Source organism: Berghia stephanieae, chromosome 10 (assembly GCF_034508935.2).
Source record: "Berghia stephanieae isolate SIO BIC M18660-M18661 chromosome 10, UCSD_Bste_1.3, whole genome shotgun sequence".
Lineage (NCBI taxonomy): Eukaryota > Metazoa > Mollusca > Gastropoda > Nudibranchia > Aeolidiidae > Berghia > Berghia stephanieae.
This window is the reverse complement of record NC_088369.1, coordinates 7,956,390-7,970,069: the sequence shown is the minus strand read 5'-3', so window position 1 is coordinate 7,970,069 and position 13,680 is coordinate 7,956,390. Positions and strand designations below refer to the sequence as shown.

General features: G+C 36.7%; 1 long non-coding RNA gene across 1 annotated transcript in view; it reads right to left on the bottom strand.

Moving 5' to 3' along the window:
* Positions 1-13,680, bottom strand: part of LOC144956023 (uncharacterized) — a 39,345-nt gene that overhangs the window by 3,775 nt on the left and 21,890 nt on the right. Inside the window, exon 2 of the long non-coding RNA XR_013641853.1 lies at positions 2,788-2,979. This is a non-coding gene — a long non-coding RNA (uncharacterized LOC144956023). The remainder of the gene's footprint in view (positions 1-2,787; positions 2,980-13,680) is intronic.

Genomic DNA, 13,680 nt, shown 5'->3' with positions numbered 1-13,680 from the left:
ATCTATCTATCTATCTATCTATCTATCTATCTATCTATCTATCTATCTATCTATATATATATATATATATATATATATATATATATATATATATATATATATATATATATATATATATATATCTCACAGCCAGGAGGAGAGTGCTGTGTTAATTGGATCCCATGTTATCTATGACATCGTGGTATTCTTATTCTTTGTCACTTGAAATGAGTAGGAAAGTGCCAGAAGGCATCAGAGAATAAAAAAAATCGCGATTGAGGGCTCGAACTCGCGACATAACGAGTACGACAACTACGCCTGGCCGAGGAGATCGTGACACACCTGTATGAACTATCCAGGACCCCCTCCCCCCTCCCCCTCCCCAAAAAACAAAACAAAACAAAACAAAAACCAAACAAAAACGTCGCTTCAAACTCCATTTCTATCTAGAGCAACTCTTCTCGGATACTTGAGGCCACGGGTTCAACACACAAAAACGCCGCGAATTCAGATGCCCAGCATTTAAGCATAATAGCCGATATTCTCAACACAAACATGTAACAAAGAATCTATTGTGACATTGAATATGCTTCTTAGGTTTAGTCACGGTGTCGAGCCCCCATCGCGATCGCGTAGTTTTTATTCTTTATTGTCTTTTGGCATTTTCCTACTCAATTCTTTCCTTGTTATTATCAACATAAATGCCTGCTCCACTCACTTTTCTGAATTAAAATTCACCCCAAATACTGAAGCTTACTCAATATCTCAACCGTTCTATGTTACAATTTTGTGTTGAGAATATTGGCTATTAAGCGTTAATGCGGGCCAACTATCTTCGCTGCGTTTGTGCGTGTGTTGAAGCCGTGACCTGAAGAAGTCGTGGAGAGTGGCTCAGGATAGACATTGAGTTAAAAGCAACCTTCTTTTTGAGTCGTGGATTGCTCTTACGTTAGAGTCACGATTTTCCCTCCAGGCGGAGCTGTCGTACCAGTAAGGTCGCAGGTTCGAGCCTCCATCACCGCTCGAAGTTTTTATTCTCGTTTGTCTTCTGTCACGTTCTTACCAATCACTGCCGTCACCACATCTTAGGTTTCGAGTTCACTGTATGGACGGATCACCGCTGCCTTACTTGGCTCGTGTATTTCAAAAGGATAGAAGGCCAGATGGCCCGATGGATCGAAGAGCTCAGTCAATACAACATGAGGATAGTTCACCGCTCTAGTTCAATGCACATGAACGCTGACGACTTATCTCGACCTCCCATGACCGATAATTGCAACACTACCGTCTTCATAAGATATCAGAATTGCCTAGTGGCGGGTGCAAATATTGCGCCCGCACGCAGGAGAGATGGGGAACCTTTGAATCAGAAGTGGACTACGTCGTCCCCTCGGGTCCCCTGGCATAATTGTTACTGAGTGGAATGTTATAAACGAGGGTGGGCGTAGAGAATGACAAATCAGAGGATTGGACGACTCAACCCAAGTTGGCTTTGATAATATTGATATGGAGGATATCAGGAAGCTGCATTCGGAGGATCAGCACATGACCCACCTGCTATTATCGTTGAAATTAGGAGCAGGTCAGAAATGTTGAACTTAATACTGTCCGGCTAGGAGGAAAACGTTTTACTGGTTCCACCGCAACCTGTTCTTCCTGATCGACGGAGCCTTATACAGAAGAGATGAAGGCCCACGACATCCCCTTGTTATACTCACGTCTATGAAACCCCACATCCTGTTCCATGATATCCCCAGCTCAGAACACAATGGTATCAGACGGACAAAGGCAAGAATATATGTATCCAGAAAAGAAGATGAACAAGAACAAGAAAAAGAGGAGAGGGAGGAGGAGGAGGAGGAGGAGGAAGAGGAGGAGGAGAAGGAGGAGGTGCGATCATGTCTGAAGGAGGAAAAAGAGAAAAAATTAAACAATCACGGGGGTGAGGAAAGAAAACCTCCGCTGAGAGCAGTCAATCACCTTCCGACTAAAAATATTTATTTCGCATTCACCATTCCGGTTGACTTTCAAACGGAAACAAAGAAAGCGAAGGGCCGGAGATACCAAACCGGAATAATGTGTGTGTGTCGGAAGAAAAATTGGTAGCTCATCCTTACGATGTCGGAACTTGAACAAAAGTTAAGAGCTGTTGGGTGTAGTCAGTAATTACAGAAAAAGTTTGTTTCTTGTGTTGTTGCCTCAGTAAAGATATTTTACACATATTTTCCCACTCTAGTCATGTCATGAGCAACCTAACACTACCTGGCAATTAACAGTGAGAACGATTTTGATTGGCCATCTGGACCAATCCCAGCCATGGAGTCCTCAACCAGAATACTAAGTTTTAGCAATCACGTCAAGTTGCTACACATATGTTTAAATCGGATGTAAGCGACCTTTTTAAATTGTACAATCAAAATCGTTGTCACTGTTAATTGCCAGGTAGTGTTAGGTTACTCATGACATCACTAGAGTGGGAAAATATGTGTAAAATATCTTTACTGAGGCAACAACACAAGAAACAAACCTTTTCTGTAATTACTGACTACACCCAACAGCTCTTAACTTTTGTTCAAGTTCCGACATCATAAGGATGAGCTACCAGACCTTTTGCCTGTTTCAGTCGAAGTTAATAGAATTTCACTATATTACTTCTAAAGAATATTTCCGCACGCAAAACACATAAAATATCTATGAAAAAAAGCAATGCCCACTAACACAAATAATATTTCCATTTGGAAAACTTATAACATATAAAATTTAAACTCTTGAAATAGATACATATAAGATTACAAATGGACTACTCACTAAAATATTGAAGATCTGCATGTTGAATCTCTTTACACAACCGTTTACAACTGAATCCAAAGCTGAAATGGGCCTCTTTTATAGGATGGAAATAGCACAGTCACCACATGAGGCACGTTCTGCAGGCGTGACAATGAGATTCAAAAGCCAGCGCCTCGCGTGGTAACGCTAACCCACAGAGGTACACACACACTACAGAAGAAAAAGAGAGGGGCAGACAGGATAACAGCCGATGATTAGGTGTAAACAATGATCAGATGGATTAAAACAGGGATATGATAATAATAAATGTAATGATAATAATAATAATAATAATAATAATAATAATAATAATAATAATAATAATAATAATAACAATAATAATAATAAAAATGATAATGATAATAATAATAATAATAATAATAATAACAATAATAACAATAATAATAATAATAATAATAATAATAATAATAATAATAATAATAATAATAATAATAATAATAATAATAATAATAACAATAATAACAATAATAATAATAACAATGATAATGATAATAATAATAATAATAATAATAATAAAATAATAATAAATAATAATAATAATAATAATATAATAATAATAATAATAAAACAGCAACAATGATAATGATAATAATAATAATATAATAATAATAATAATAAATAATAATAATAATAATAATAATAATAATAATAATAATAATAATAATAACAATAATAATAATAACAATGATAATGATTATAATAATAATAATAATAATAATAATAATAATAATAATAGTAATAATAATAATAATAATAATAATAATAATAATAATAATATAATAATAACAATAATAATACTGATAAAAGTAATAACAATAAATAATAATATAGTAATAATGAAGATAAGATGAGATATGATGAGGGATATGATGAGATGATGAGATGATGATGATGATGATGATATGATGATATGATGATGAGGATCATGATATGATGTGATGATATGATGTGATGATGATATGTGATGATGATGATTGATGATGATGTGATGATGATGATGATGATGATATATGATAGTGATGATGATGAGAATGATGATGATGACGAGTGATGATGCTAAGATATGTGATGATGATGATGATATGATAGATGATGATGATGATGATGACGATGATGATAATAATCGGTCGAACAAGGTCGAAAAGTCATTTTAAAAGTCGTAAATTTGAGCTGGCAAAGACCGTAAATAACCGTAATTTTGCATCAACGGACCTTAAATATTCATAAATTGAAGAGTCAGTGAATTGAAGTTTTGAAAAGTTTATTCAGGATAGATTTAAGAGTGCAGAAAATGGCGAAGCTTCATCTAGGGGCTGCTATTTTGAATAATATTACCTTCCGCGCCAGGCATACCGTATGATCATTGTAATCATTTTCTTTTTTTTAAACATACAAATCGGTGTACCTGACCAAAAGGCTTGAGCTTATAATATGACCGTGCGACGCCATCTTATATTTTACTGTAGTGGTGATAGGGTTGATGATGTGGTGGTTATGGTGGGAGTAGTGGTGGTGATAGGGATGATGACGTGGTGGTTATGGTGGATATGTGTGGTAGGATGAGATGTATGTATGGATATGAGTGTGTAGGTTGAAAACATGGGGTATATGAGTAGTTGTGTAGGAATGATATGGTGGTAGGATGATGAGATGGTGGTAGGGATGATAGGTGTGTAGATAGATGAGTAGGATGATGATTGTGGTAGGGATGATGATATGTTGATGATGATATGTGTAGGATGATGAGTGTGTAGATGATGATGTAGTAGATAAAGTTGTGGTGAATTATGATATGGTAGATGATTGTGGTGGTAGAGATGAGGTGGTAGAGATGGTGGTGGATTAGGATGGTGTAGATGTGAGTGATGTAAGGATGAGTGGGTATGGATATGAGTGATGTAGGTGATGTAGAAGATGATGCCTGTTGTAGAAGGATATGAGTGTGGTAGGGATGATTTGGTGGTAGGTAGGTTGTGGAGGATAGATGGTGGTGTAGGGGATGGAATATATGTGGTGGTTATGAGTGTGGGGTAGGATGATTAGGGTGGTAGGATGATGATGTGGTTAGGGATATGAATGGTGGTAGGGATGATGAGGTGGGTGGAATGAGTGTATAGGATAAGTTTGGTAGGATTAGATTGTGTAGGGATGAGTGTGGTGGTAGGATGAGGTGGTGGTAGGAAGTGTGTGGTGTAGGGATTAGGATGTGGTGGTAGGCATGATGAGGTGATGGTAAGGATGATGGTGTGGTGGTAGGGATGATGATGTGATGGTTATGGTGGGAGTAGTGGTGGTGGTAGGAATGATGAATGCCTGTTGTAGAAGGGATGATGATGTGGTGGTAGGGATGATGATGTGGTGGTAGGGATGAGGTTGTGGTGGTAGGGATGATGATATGGTGGTTGGGATGATGAGGTGGTGGTAGGGAAGATGGTTTGGGGTAGGGATGATGATGTGGTGGTAGGGATGATGATGTGGTGGTAGGGATGATTAGGTGGTGGTAGGGATGATGATGTGGTGGTAGGGATGATGATATGGTGGTTGGGATGATGAGGTGGTGGTAGGGAAGATGGTTTGGGGTAGGGATGATGATGTGGTGGTAGGGATGAGGTTGTGGTGGTAGGGATGATGGTATGGTGGTAGGGAAGATGGTTTGGGGTAGGGAAGATGGTGTGATGGTTGAGATTAGGATGTGGTGGTAGGGATGATGGGGGTATGATAAAGATGATGGTGTGGTGGTAGTGATGATGATGTGATAGTAAGGATGATGATATGGTGATAGGGATTAGGATGTGGTGGTAGGGATGATGAGATGGTTGTAGGGAAGATGGTGTGGTGGTAGGGATTAGGATGTGGTGGTAGGGATGATGAGGTGATGGTAATGATGATGGTGTGGTGGTAGGGATGAGGTTGTGGTGGTAGGGATGATGATATTGTGGTAGGGGTGAGGTTGTGGTGGTAGGGAAGATGAGGTGGTGGTAGGGAAGATGAGGTGGTGGTAGGGAAGATGGTGTGGTGGTTGGGATGAGGATGTGGTGGTAGGGATGATGGGGGTATGATAAAGATGATGGTGTGGTGGTAGTGATGATGATGTGGTGGTAAGGATGATGATATGGTGGTAGGGATTAGGATGTGGTGGTAGGGATGATGAGGTGGTGGTAATGATGATGGTGTGGTGGTAGGGATTAGGATGTGGTGGTAGGGAAGATGAGATGGTGGTAGGGAAGATGGTGTGGTGGTAGGGATTATGATGTGGTGGTAGGGATAATGAGGTGGTGGTAGGGAAGATGGTTTGGTGGTAGAGATGAGGATGTGGTGGTAGGGATGAGGATGTGGTGGTAGGGATGATGATGTGGTGGTTTTAAGGAGGTGTGGTCTTGTGCCATGACACTCGTTTTCGGATCAGAATGTCCTGGGTATGAGCCTCGCTCAGCACATAGTTGAGTCCTTGGAAAGGCTCTTTCCTCATATTTTTTCACCGTACTCAGGTGTAAAATAATACTTGGTCGTATAATGTGTTGTCTCTTTCGGAAAAAAAATTGTAATATGTCTCATTCTATATGTTAGGCTACCTGTTGATATTGGTCTGGGACCCCTTGTAAAGCGGTATGGGTACGTTTAATGGTTAGTTTTAATTTATTTTTTTTGTAGTTGTGGTATTGGGAATGATGACGGTTATGGTAGTATGGGTGGTTGGATTGATAATGTGGTGGTTGTGGTAGTATTGTCGGATGGGATGATGATGATATGGTGATTGTGGTTGTGCAGATGCGTGATGAAAATGGCCAGTTTCTTATTGATTTTTGCTGTGAAGATAAATTATTCATATGTAATGGCATACCTGCCAAGTACCCCGATAAAATCGGATTTACCCCGATTTTTTTCTTGATTTTACCTCACCCCGCCGGATTTTGGGAAACTCCGATTTTTTAATTAATGAATTTTTAAAAAAATGTTTTTCTCCAATTTTTTTTTTTTTTTTAATTTTACGATGAGATAAGAGTAGGCAGCTCTGCACATATCAGTTTTGTTCCAACTATTTTAGGGACTTCAATTCATAACCAAATACATAGTAAAGAATAGAAAGAGCAAAAGCTGATGATACAAGGATTAATTTTTATTGCCAGTTTAAAAGAAAAAATGATATTTTTTTCTATTTTAAAAAACTCATTTCGGAGTTTTATTCTTATGATCTTTGTGAGAAAATACATGCAAGGCTGTGCAAAGCTTACTTGAAAAGAAAAACTATGGAAATAATTAGTCTTTAACAATTTTTCTGAGAAATAAGACAAATGTCCAATATCGAAAAAAAGTTTGTCTCAAAATGAAGCACGGATATTGTCTACCAGTTGTCAAAAGGGTGGGCAAGTATTAGTCTTGTTAATTTTTTGAGTCCAATGACAAGACGCTTGAATTTTATATGTAAATTTGCTTTTTTTTTTCTCTTAACATTGCTATCCCTATATTTTCCCTAGACTCCTTTTTTTTTTTTTTTTTTGAAGAAGCCTCCTATTTTTTTTCACTATGGGTTGGCAGGTATGGTAATGGTGCATTTAAACACCCTTCCCGCACGTTTACTACCTGGCAAGGAACGTGAAAAAACTCTGATTATCAATTGCCTACCTAGACCTACTTACAATCAGATAGACATTATCATAATTTCGGACCATTACAAAGGCATTCTCAATGATTCAATTTACAACCAGTTTGTGTGTGTTTGTATCAATACCCAGACCTGTCATCGCGTAGTCAAGGCTTTTTGGCATCTGCTGTCAATCCCAAATCTCATGTGTCAAGTCGACGGTGATGTGCGTCAACAGTCGCGTCAACGGTTGTGGAGAAAAATAAAAAAAAAACAAAAAAAAAAACAACAAAAAAACAAAACAAAACAAAACAAAAAAAAACCCCCACAAAAAACAAACAAACACACTGGCAGAAGTATAGCCTTATGTCATGACAAAGGAAATTACGGAGACCGGAAAACTATTTCTTCTTTTACTGATTTTTAAAATATTGTATGAAACCCATTATCAATTTTACGGTAATCGGGAACCTAAAGAAAAACGAAAACTTTTGTCCATCTACCTCTCCCTGACTGAAATTTTACAAAAATACTATTTAAAAAATAATAACACAGCATTTATATAGCGCAATATCCACTAGACGTGCTCAAAGCGCTTTACAAGGGGTCCCAAGCCAACAACAACACTAACAACACATGTACTTATTTTACACCTGAGTGGTGAGAGAATGTAAATAAAGAGCCTTTTCCAAGGACTCAATCTGAGCCGCTCAGAGCGGGTCTCGAAACATGTACCTTCCGAACCGAGAGCGAGAGTCAAACCACAAGACCCCAGGGAGGGGCACTGTTCTATCGACCACAAAATCCTGACTATTAATTAAAATGTATTTCTAATTTCATAAATATTTTAAGTAATATGTTCTTTGTATCAAAATTATTGTAAATCTGACGCAGTTCCGAATCGACGTCAAAACGGCGGAAATCCGGAAGAAAAAAAATTGTCCACTATTTTATACTGCCACGCCCCCAATATCCGATCGCCTCGAAAAATATGAAGCAAGGCGGAATTTGCGAGCGACCAGTTCTTTGGCCATACGCAACGCGATTTCACTACGATTTGCTTCAGCCATGCCAGTCCCCAGATCGTCATCCTTAAAAGGCTCTGACGCTGACATCCGCTGATCGCGGTACGGGTGATCTCGTCGCTGTGACCCGATCCCTGCGTTTATCGCAGATGATTTTTGCCCACACACGGGGAGATATTTTTTTGAGGCGATCGGCGATCGGGGGCGTGGCAGTATAAAAAAGTGGACAATTTTTTCGGATTTTCGCTGTTTTCACGTCGGATTCGTGATCAGCGTCAAATTTACAATAGGTTTGATACTAAGAACTGTGTGTTTACTCCAAAAATTGGTGAAATTAGAAATAAATTTTAATTAATAGTGAGGCTATGTGGCCGACAGAACCGATCCCAGTTACTGTCTGTTATTCTATCTTTCGTCTTGCGCACAATATTGATTACTTCTCACTAAATTATATCAATTAGACTGTTGAAGGAACGAAATTGACATCATTCCACTCTTTGTTATTGTATTAAGGCAGTCATTTTGGTAATTAGTTCTCACTAAATTATATCAATCAGACTTTTAACGTTCAAGGTTACTCGTAGTTTTGTGTGACGGTACGTTATTTCCGACTGGTGGATGTTGTGAGCATTTTACCTAAACTCATAGCATCAATAACCGTCCAAGATATTCGCATCATATGTAGCAATAGCTATAAGAGAGAGAGAGAGAGAGAGAGAGAGAGAGAGAGAGAGAGAGAGAGAGAGAGAGTGAGAGAGAGAGAGAGAAAGAGAAAGAGAGAAACATTTACTTGCGCTATATATACCGCTATATTCAATAAAGGTGCTCAAATCACTTTATAAGGGTCTTTGGCCAACATAAAAACATGTTAGACGAAACATGACTGCTAAGCGATATTGCAATTGTTTCCCGACAGAGACGACGCTGTAAACAGCGAAGTACTCATTTTAACAGTGAACAAGGTGAGAGAATGCGAGTAAAGAGCCTTTTCCAAGGACTCAATTATGCGCCACTCAGAGCGGGACTCGAATCCAGTACCGTCCGATCCAAATGCGAGTGTCATTTCACAAGACCGCATGCATAGCCGCACAAAAAAGTGATGAGAGAATAGATTCATATGTATTGAAGGAGGAGAGAGCGGATGGAGTGAGTTAGGTTCTTGGATATTTATAGAAGGAACCAAATTGACGTCACTCATCTCATTGTTATTGTTTTTAGACTATAAAGTTCAAGGTTCCATGTAGATTTATGGGCTGGAGTGATATTTCTGGCTGGCGGACTTTGTGAGTATTTTAATTTAACACAGAGCATCAATAGAAGGAATGAATTTGACGTTAGTCAACCCGTTGTTATTGCTTTTAGACAGCCATTTTTATAATTAACTTATCACTAAGTTATATCAATCAGACTATGAACATTCGAGTTTGCAATTTTGTGTGTTAATATGTTATACCCCGATGGAGATGTCGTGAGTATTTTTCCAATACGCATAAGATCAATACATTTGCAATCCGATTTAAGTTTAAAAGCGATGTAGACCACGGACATTTTTTCCATTTTGTGGACTGAATAAAGATTTATATTATTATTATTATTATTATTATATATTATTATTATTATTATTATTAATTATTATTATTATTATTATTATTACTATATTATTATTATTATTATATTATATTATTATTATTTATTATTATTATTATATTATTATTATATTATTATTATTATTATTATTATTTAGGAATGTGGATAAAACTTTAACAAAACCGCTTGACCCCCCCCCCCCCCCCCCCCACCACCACCACATACGCATACAAACACACAAACTTAGAGACTTTTTTATAATTTAATTTTTCTAGAGCTAAGGGAGACTCTTTCCGAACGACCCCCCCCCCCCCCCTTCCTATAACCACACAAACTCTACTGAAAATATAACATTTTGTCATTTCAAAAAACTCGTCATTAAATTGACACACTATATTTTATTTAATATTTAATAGCACAGTGAAGAACCCAGTATAAAAATTAAACAACTTATTAGATCTGACGAAAACCGCTGACCAGATTCCCTGCAGTTTACAATAGGCTAAACTGCAGTTATACTTTCACACAGCTGTCAAATAAGTAGAAACAGCTTGGGAGATCCAAAGTGTCATAAATATAAGTTGACATCTGCCAAATAAATTATATCAAAGATGCGATAAGGGATTGAGTGTGACACTTTCTTCTTCTCTTTAAAAAAAAAAATCTCCCTACCCTCCCCCATATCCGGCCTTCTCATTCTTTCAACCATTCCTCCCTCTCTGCCATTCCTTCTCTCACCTCTTTAAAAAAACAACAACAAAAAGTCATGTGGCAAAGTGGCTACCACCTTAAATCCCGAAAACAACACAAGATATTGAAAACCGGTGGAAGAGACCACTTGCCTTGTTCCTTTTCCGGTCATAAAGGCAGGTATCTAGAGACTGAAGACCTAAAGATGTTCCGCCGACCTCTATTATCAGGAAAGGGCGTGCAATTTTTTTGTTTGTTCTTTTTTTTTTTTGTTAAAATATGATTGACACACGTTCTATCTTGTAAACGATACCATACCATAATCATTTTTAAAAAATATTTATTCATCATTAGTTATGGAAATTGTTTTCTCTCAAACAGTATCCAAATAAATCACCGCATGAGCATGAAGCAGACATGAGTGAAGGAAACGTAAACTCTATAAGTGAGACTCGGCGAATGGAACAGTAATAACTGACTGACAGTCAAATTGCGAAGTGAATTGTTAAGCCTAAATGAAAACAAATCTACAAAACCTTCTAAAATCATGCGAGTGAGACATCTAAAGTTAAAGACCCGAAAGCTTTTATGGATTAAAATTGAACGAAATCTTTTCCTGCTCTCAAAAACAATCGATACAAATTACAAACTCAAACACAGAACTGAAATTGAAACCTTGCTTTTCTATCATTTGGACTGCCGTTCATTGCAAGTGATTAGGAACTTTAGCAGCCGGACAACGTTGTGCACAAAATATGTCTCTCGTTTTTGTTGTAGAAAAAAATAATTTCAGTTAAAACAAACATGTAGATAGAAATGCATTTTTTATTTAGTTAAATGCGTTGTATATGGCTAAATTATTCTGAAAACTAGGTTCCAAATATGTCTTGTTCTGTTCACACAAGCGCAATAATTTTGAATAATTAACCGTATCTAAAAAAATCGATCGACTGTCATTTTTGATAATTTTACCATTTTTTTTCCATTAAAAAACTATATATGGATATTAATTGAGGCGTGATCGGGTATTTATGATTATGCGCTTCTTTTGGCACCTGACAACCATTTCTTTATGGTTATTTTTTTCTATAATTTACATTGCAAGATGACCGGTCAAGGACAAAAACACGTGTTTTATCACGTGCTGCCTCACGTTTTGGCGGCATCGGGAGACTTTCTTGTGTCCCGCAAGGTCGTAAAGTCGTAGAGAAGTCGTGAATTTTCATCTATGGTCGTAAAAAAGTCGTAAATCTGTTGATTCAAAGAATTAATATTTTAGAAATATTATTGAAGAAGTAAATCTGGCAGCACAATATTACGAAAACAAAAAATGACGAGGATTCATCTAGCGGCAGCCATTTTGAAAATCCTAGGCAACCGTCGTATAAACAGTCTGACCATTCTAATGCCCCTTGGATGTTCATTTTGCTTTCCCACTTTTGTTGGGAAGCTCATTTGATCAAGTCTCTGGGATACTCTGACCTCATGTGAACTCACCACATTGCGATTATACCATCTCTAACAACATGGATCAACCTCTCACAATACCCCACCCCTCTCCTTTCTTTAGCATTGTTAGTTGTTTATCTCTGGAGATGTTACTTCTACTACTACTACTACTACCACTACTACTACTACTACTACTACTACTACTACTACTACTACTACTACTACTACTACTACTACTACTACTACTACTACTACTACTACTACTACTACTACTATTACTACTACTACTACAACTACTACTACTACTACTACTACTACTACTACTACTACTACTACTACTACTACTACTACTACTACTACTACTACTACAACTACTATCGTATCGTATCGTACCGTTACTATCTAAATGCTCCTTGTAAGTTGTGTGCGTAGATACCATTTATCAATTATAATATAATTGGTATAAAATGTCATTTAATTGATAATATTGAGAATTAAATTTCTAATACATAAATTTGTGTCATATTCAATATTCATAGTATAATTTACTCTATTTACATTCATTTGGCATGTCCGACTTGTATATTCGAGAGTTTCAAAAAAGTGTTATAGAAAAGACAATAATATCCAATATCATGTTACATTATTCGTCAAAATCAAATAAAATGTTCATAAGATCTTTATCAATAGTATTCTTAAAATTATTAATTGAATCAGAATTTTTCGTCTCAAACTTTAGATTATTCCAAATTGTCACAGTCCTTTGAATTAGATTATTTTTCTTATAGACAAATTACATCTTTCAACACATATCTTAAAACTTATCTTCCCTAGTATTTGTAACATGCGAATAATTTTTAAAAAAATCATTATAATTAATATTGTAAGAACCATGCACGAGTCTATATATTATATGAATTAGATCGCCTCTTATTCTACGATATTTTAGTGAAGCAGATTAACACTTAATCTTCTAAATGATAGATGTGAATTCAGTAAAAGTCTCGCATCGCGTCTTTATATTCTTTGTTAAACTGTCGCAATTAAGTACAACTATACTATACTACTAACTATCTAACTACGATCTATAATACGTACTACTAACATATCTACCATACCTACTACTTACTACATCTTTACAACTCTTTTACTACTACACTCTACTACTACTACTACTATACTACTACTACTACTACTACTACTACTACTACTACTACTACTACTACTACTACTACTACTACTACTACTACTACTACTACTACTACTACTACTACTACTACTACTACTACTATTACTACTACTATTACTACTACTACTACTACTACTACTATTACTACTACTACTACTACTACTACTACTACTACTTACATACTACACTTACTACTACTATATACCTTACTACTACTACTACTACTAACTACTACTACTACTACTACTACTACTACTACTACTACCACTACTACGACGACTACTACTACTACTACTATTACTACTACTACTACAACTACTACTATCTGC